Source organism: Mytilus trossulus, chromosome 14 (assembly GCF_036588685.1).
Source record: "Mytilus trossulus isolate FHL-02 chromosome 14, PNRI_Mtr1.1.1.hap1, whole genome shotgun sequence".
Classification (NCBI taxonomy): Eukaryota; Metazoa; Mollusca; class Bivalvia; order Mytilida; family Mytilidae; genus Mytilus; species Mytilus trossulus.
The window spans coordinates 32899136-32907036 of record NC_086386.1 but is presented as its reverse complement, the minus strand read 5'-3'; the positions used below and the strand labels follow the sequence as shown (position 1 = coordinate 32907036).

General features: G+C 31.6%; 1 long non-coding RNA gene across 1 annotated transcript; it reads left to right on the top strand.

Annotated features, from left to right (window-relative positions):
* Positions 1-3091: 3091 nt before the first annotated feature.
* On the top strand, positions 3092-6660 carry LOC134696786 (uncharacterized). Its single transcript, XR_010103016.1, has 3 exons — positions 3092-3167; positions 4856-4997; positions 6569-6660. It is a non-coding gene; the product is annotated as an uncharacterized LOC134696786 (long non-coding RNA).
* The last annotated feature ends 1241 nt before the right edge of the window (positions 6661-7901 follow it).

Genomic DNA, 7901 nt, shown 5'->3' with positions numbered 1-7901 from the left:
GGGACTGTATCTATTAAAGGGATCTATGTGACATAATCAGTGAAAAGATTTGTTGAGTTTGCCAAAGGAAGTTATGAAAATAAATTTGTAGCTGTGAAGTTGATAACATGAGAGTACCCAAATTGCACATTTATTGTTAGTTTTTTAACCAACTTAAAAAAAAACCAGACAGATTGTGAATTATGGGGGAGGGGGGGGGGGGGGGGGGGGGGGGGGGGGTGGTAATCATTAGTTTTGAATTAGTCTGTGGGTTTCATGACTTACCGTGATCAACAGTATAACCAACGTCATTATCACTGTTCTTTGGTATGGGGAATTATGTGGCAGGTGAACATAAGTAGTCATGGTCAACCAGAACCGGTGCACTGGAGTCTACCCCGCATGCCGCATGGCCATTATAAAAAAAAAATCCGAAATGTATTACTTGCAGAATTTTTTACTGTGTTCCCATGACTGGACGGAACTTTTACACTAAATATGTTATCGTTTACTATGATTTTGTGACTTTTAAATGCAGTACCTGTTATTATTTAGGTGATTTGTTTTGACCTCACTGATAATGGAATGCTGTAGCAGACGAAACATGGCGTCAGATGTTGTTGTCCTAACTTCGGTAATTTCCGTGGTACGATAAAATTTAAATAAACTACAAAAGTTACCAAAATTTCTGAATTCTTGTTTTTGCAAACAAATAAAAATTCATGACGTAATTAACATTGAAATTATTCCGATCTGTCCCGTTTTTTCAAGATCGCGCTGAAACGAGAATTTTGGCAGCCATTAAAAAAAAATAATCGTACGAGATTTAACGAGAGTGACGAAACTTTTCAGATGGGTCGTCTAGCAAGAGTTATCGTTCTTTGTCCCAAAACGATGCTTCTACCATAAGTGCCAGCATAGCTGGCATATTACCGGGTTTGTACTTACATAAGCAACACGACAGGTACCGCATGTGGAGCAGGATCCGCTTATTCTTCAAGACCACATAGAATCACCCCAGTTTTTTGGAGATAATTGTTAAGTATGCTCTTCCACTTAACTTGGCCTTTGAACTTTTTTGATTTGAGCGTTACTGATGAGTCTTTTCTTGACGAAACGCGCGACTGGAGTATAACGTGATAATGCTGGTATCTTTGAGGAATTACATTTTAATTGTGAGACGTTAAGCGTAATGTAATCAAGACCGTCTGTCAAGGTATTTGTTCAGATATACTAAATAATGATAGATTATATATCCTTCTTTTATATATAATAGAAATGAAACAAATGATTTATCTTTTAGTCTGAATTTTTATTTTAAATCAGTTAGAATATCCGTCTTTTGCAATTTCAGAATTTACAATTATGTCAGTGTTTTATCATTAGCATCTCTACAGCAGGGTGTGGGTGAGGTACATTGGTAAGAGTAGGCACATTGAGTATTTCTTCTTAACCAAAAAGTAGTACACAACACAAAACAAACTGTATTCTACAAAGATAAGGGTTAATTACAAAAAAATCTAAACATTGTATATAAATTGTTGAAGATTAATTTAAGACAATACAAACCTAAGCATGTGACTGTGACATTTCATGTCAATGTTCCTTTATAACACACAAATAAAGGCATGTATTTGAGGAACGTGACTCATGTCTTCTAGAATAACAACAGAATCGGTTTCAAAATCGGGAAGTTCAGCACAAATATTTATCTTAAGCAATTTTAAATATTTGGCGCAGCGTTTATAGTTCAAGAGCAAGTATAAGGATAAACGATGTTATTCACCCAATTGTTTTTTTAACTTTTATAATGAAAAAAATACTTACTCATGCTTTACAGTTTTTGCAATGTGTGAACGGTTATGAAAGACAATTTCCTTTATGATACCGGTAACGACCATCAGCAATAAATGAACATTTTTTTTTAACATTAATTCAGTTGAAAACGTACTTCACATATTATAAAGCTACTATCAAAACAAAGAGAAGCCTCACATTATTTTAATTTATTACCCGATGCCTTATGATTGAGCATCACAAACATCATCAAACATTGAGGAATATGTCAGGTGTTTAGGAAGGGTAAGTAGAGCTTGTACCGCTAGTGATACTAGTTCGAATATGTCATATAAAACATTTTAATAAGACGGATGGTTTTCATCATCATGTTAGAACAGACTCACAATTGTCTCTATCCTCAGACATCACCACGCTCACAAACCGTTGGCACAAACTATCAACCATTATACATATGACAGAATGTAAATCTTTGATATGTAAAACTGTAGTATTATATTGGAATTTGTGAGTAATTGATGGATATTGAAAACCAAATATATAGGAAATAATATGGTAACATATACGTTTGTACGCGCAGTTGTTTTAGATTTGTATATCTAATGCCAAACAATTGAAAAAGAATGACTGACACGTTATTTGCAGAGCTCGAATTTCAAACTTTAAATTCCAAACATATTTTAACCCCATAGATTATATACAACCTTCAGGATATTTGCTTCTCTTTTTGTACTCTTGTCATATGTTTGAAGTGCCAATTATAGTTTTACCCGTTAACCACTACTTTTCTTTTCATAATTTTGTTGCACAGTTTAATAAGCCATTGCTGAAAATCTTATAAAATCCTTATTATGTTTATAAAGGTTGCGAATAAAAATAAATGCCTAAACTAACGCAGAAAAATTCAGAGCGAAATATTCAATAGTTTATATCTAAAAAAAACCTGGGCACTGATATTTTTTTCTGTTTTTTAAGTTTCTTTATTCATATTCTATCAATTCATTCTGGGGTTTTTTTTTTTAAATTTCCTTGAAATTCGATGTCTTTAATAAAAATAAAAATACAGGCTATGGTATTTGTATGCTATCAGTATTAAATTTTACTTTTGAATAAAACACAGCTTATGATGTTCTATGATGTAACTTGATGATACAATGCAAATAATAAATAAAACCGCTACTGTGCCAAAAGTCTCCCCATTAATTCAGTGGCTATCACAGGAAATGGTCTGAACTCAAAAAGTTTACAAGGTTTATTAATGCAGATTGTATGGTTTAGTGATAATTGTTGTTATCAAAACGCGCACTTTCGTAAATTTATTATGATTAGAAGTATGATGAACTTCAGTTGAAGATAAGGATATACATAAAATGAAGTATTTCATTATACTGGTAAATATGTTTGACTTTTTTTTCAGAATGTGATCTTCGGCATACCACTCAAGCATTTTCGCCAACAGACTTCTGATTTGGCAGCATTGACGAGAACAATTATTTTCATAATGCGCATCTTCTTGAAAGTTAAATAAGGATTATGCTGTCTTTTTATCACTATGTGTTGCACCACTTTAATTTAAATCAAAAATGTTTATGGAAAGAAAGCATTGAAGACATGCACATTTCACATATATTATTGATTATATTGCAATTTTTTAATTGATGAATATAGAATAAATTCGTATGACCTTTTGATTGTTAACAATACAATTGATAAATATTGAAAACCTCTACAAAAGTAAATTTTAGTTTCTTCATAATATTTGAATTTATTAACGGAAAATTTGAGAAAGGTACTTTATTAATCATGACAGTTTAAATTACAAGTACCGACTATTGAGATGATAAGGTCACAAATACGATGTAAACACCTCCGTACTATTAAGGATGTCTGCTGGTGTCGTTTTTGATACTTTTTACGCACCGTAATTTATAAAGAAAGTCGTAACAATGTAAACAGTGTTTGACAAAACTAAATCAATATCCTGTAAATTATTGAAATAAGCTATGCACCATATAACATTGTAAAAAAACAAAATTCGAAATACTAAGGATTGTCTACCACAGGAGTACATGTAGATTACCTTAGCTGTATTTGACAAAACCATTCGAAAATTTCGGTCCTCAATGCTCTATCATTTGTTCTTTACTTTGTCTATTTAACTTTAATTATTAGAGCGCGTCACTGATGGGTCTTTCGTACACGAAACGCTCAAACTGTTATAGGTAGGTACACAATCTGTGATCACATAGATGTGATAAAAATAATCATTTTCGGTCCCGCGAATTCGAAAATCAGAAGGAATGACAAATTTATAAAAAAAATCTTCAGAGGTTATCAGACAAAATACAAATAAGAAGGTGTTTTATGATTTCCAATGAAACAATTTCCTTCAAGGACCATAACCATACCGCATAGTAAGCTATAAAAGTCCCCGAAATGACAAATGCAAAACAATACAAACCAGAAAAACTAACGACCTGTTTTATGCACAAAATAGTCTGTCAGCCATCGTCATTTATATACATGTATATGTAAATAAAATCTCCGATATTTACATTGTATAAAATTCTTCAATTTAGTTATCGAAACCTGTAATAACTGCTAAAATCGTATCATTTTCAGATCTTGTCTCAAATATTTAAATGTTAGCCGATCCTTTACCAAAAAAGATATTTACTACAAGATGTATTTACAAAGATGTTAATGTGTATTAAATCATTTTTTGGTAAGAGCCTTGTTCATATCCTTCTGGGACACAAATGTGTAAAATTGCCATTGTAGGTTATTTATGTCAATTTCAACATCACTGTGACTTTGCTCTAATACATCCTTTAATATATCTGACATTTGTCTCTAAATGCAACAGAGTGTGAAGGGATCACATTTCTATAACTTATATTTACGGTACTTTTTAGAATTTGTAATATTTACAATATTCGCGTCACGCATTGTTATTTTTGTACAAGCGCATGAAAGTACTGTTACTTAATAACTTTAACAAGGATCAGCTATTCATGTCCTCCTCGAAAATGTTTGTCTACATTGTACAAACTCACTGCGTCATCTTCCTTCTTTGTAGTGTGTATTTGGAATTGTTTGGTGTACCAATTATCATTTAAGAAGAAATACCAAATGTACCACATCACATGACTGTACTTCATCCGCACCTTGCTGTAGAGATGCTAACAATCAAAAACTTCCTCACCAGCTAGGATACTTACGTATGTAACTGCTTTACTGTTGTTGAATTTTTGTTTACAATATCTCTTACTAGTAAGAAGTCACATTTATCAATCTTGGAACGGCAAACATGACCCACACAGTGAGTGGGTATAATGTATTAACGTTAGTGTAAATACTAAAAAAAAGACTACAAACGCATATTATCATTGATTTTAAATACCGGGAGTATTCCAAAAGGAAAGTTAACGTTTTGTTTAAATTTTATGGTTTAAAATCCGATTTAGCCTAGTTATCGGTTACGTAATGATCAGTCAGGGGCGTTACTTTAACAAGTTAATTTTTTTAATTACTTATATTAAGTAATTTTTGTTTTTAAAAATGATAAAATTACTGAATAGAGTTATTTTAATTTTCAATAGAAAAATAGACTAAATGTAGTTTTCATGATTTTAAACAACATTTTATATCATGAAATAAAGAATTTATCAGATTTGAGAGGAGTATAGAGATAAAGGGTTACTTTAAAAATGATGACAAAAATATTACTTGAATAAGTTATTTTATACATTTCTGAAAAAAATAACAATTACACTTATCTGAGGCACATATGTAATTGATTTGGGTTACAAATTATAAATAACTTCAGGTCTTAATTAATTCAGAAGTATCTATCTATTTATATCAGTCTACTTTCAAGATTTTAGAGGGAAATGATAATTTAATAGTCCCAAGAGACCAATCTTTGACCCAAAAGCGTCGGTATGGAAGATAAGTGCGTCAGAAAGTTAATTAGTGTTTCGGAAGAATAAGTTGTTATATATCAAGGGAAAAATAACCAGATGACTGTGAAAATTATCTAAAGCTAGTAAAATCTGTATTATTGGACACCTATAAAAATAATATTAAGAAAAATAACTTATATAAGTTATATTTAAATTAGCCTCGTTTTCAACATTACTTGCATAGGTAATTTTAATTGTTACTTGTTTAAGTAATACCCCTGACTGATGATACAGAGATTTTGACATGTTCTGACAAATTAAGTTTTTAACATTACTTTTAGTATCTCTTATTATTTTTACAATTACACTTTTTCATAATTATTTTGTTTCAAATGCCACGTTTTATATCTGCATATTCCTGAATAATATAATAGTTGTTTTATAAATTTCGAATCATATAAGAAACAGATTCTACAATTTTACCTTCTGATTATGATATTTATGAACTCGATGTGCCTTATATGCAGTAGAGATCTACTAACCCTTCCGGGGTAGCTGCTTTTTGGGGGTTGGGTTCGTTTTGCTTAGTCTTTAGTGTTGTATTTTTAAATGATGAAGGCTGTTGGTTTTCTTTTTCTGTCGTTTTTCGCATTTTGTACGATTGGCAGTCTCTCTTGGACTCTTTAGTTTTTATTCTCCCTTATGTCTCTTTCGATATCTTTCTTTTCTTCAACTTCAAGCTTTAAATTTCAAATGGGAATTCTTGAATGTCTCATTCGTGGAGTATATCTCTTAAAATATGCATTCAAATTGAAATAACATTATGAAAGGTCTACACATTGCCTTCTATAATCTAAAATTAAATATATACCTCATTTACCTATTAGCTGCACCCCTAGATGGTGCAATTGGAACTTGTTCCAGTGTTCTTGGAAAGAAAGGTGATGCGTGTGATTCTTCTTGTGGATGCGAATCAGGTAAGTTTATTTAAAAGAAATGAATGAGGCATACCCATTCTTCCGTCATATTATACATGCGATATTTTTATATGCGTACAACAAAGGAAAGTCGTTACTGAAACAGAATATCATCTGAAGTAAAAATGAAAGGCAGTCTAAAAAAAAGGCCATGTTTTCCTTCTCTGTTTGCATTTCGTCAGAACTCACAGTATTGAAAAATGGAAGTTTTTTTTTCTATTCGTGTAGTTTTTAGGCGTTTTATTTTTATCAACATATTTCAACCTCAATGGACATGATAGATTTTTAATAAATGACTATGTTTTTAAATTTAACAATGACAACGACTAAAAACACTAAAAAGAAGAAAAATCGCCAGTACAAAAAGAAAGCGCGGTCAGGAAGTCTTTCTTACAAAAGGCAAGTAGTTCCTTTTAAGATTCGGCCGATACATGTAATTAAAATAGAGTAGAATCAGAAACAACATTCATCCCGATGCTAGATTTTCTAATTTAAAGTGCATTCGCGCATGTTTATAGTTTAAAAGATCCTGTGCACATGTCAAGAATAAATTATGAACAGTCACACATAAGTACATTTTTATTCAGTCGATGTCACCAGTTTTTGCATCAAATGTTAAAAAATTGACTGGATGTGTTAACATGTTTTCCGTTCTAATGTTTATTTCAAGGTTAAAGTTGTCTTTTTGACCTTGATACACTGTTTTTATTTATATCATTTATATTGTGTCCTAGATCAAACTTATTCGTTCTGTGTATATTTACATGTTTTGTGTCCTTGTTATTTTATTGTATGTCTTAGCTTTTTATGTTATAGTGTTACACCACTGTTTCAGTTTAGGGTGAAGGTTGGCGTCTTTTAAAACGTTTAAACACGCTGCATTGTAATGTACCTGTCCTAAGTCAAGAGCCTATTGCACAGAATTTATCGTTTGTTGGTGTGATTAATCAGTGTTTCTCGTTTCTCGTTGTTTATATCGATTAGACCGATGGTTTTCTTGTTTGAATTGTTCTATTTAGTCATTTTGGGGCATTTAAAGCTTGCTGTTCGGTGTGAGCCAAGACACCGTTTTCAAGGTCGTACTTTGACTTATAATTGTTTACTTTTTCCCATTGTGACTTGGGCTGATGGTTGTCTCATTGGCACTAATACCACATCGTCTTATTTATATGTCACAATTTTCATATCTAACTATGTGTTTAATTGATTGATTAAATGTTGGTGTTAAATAACAACACTTTCA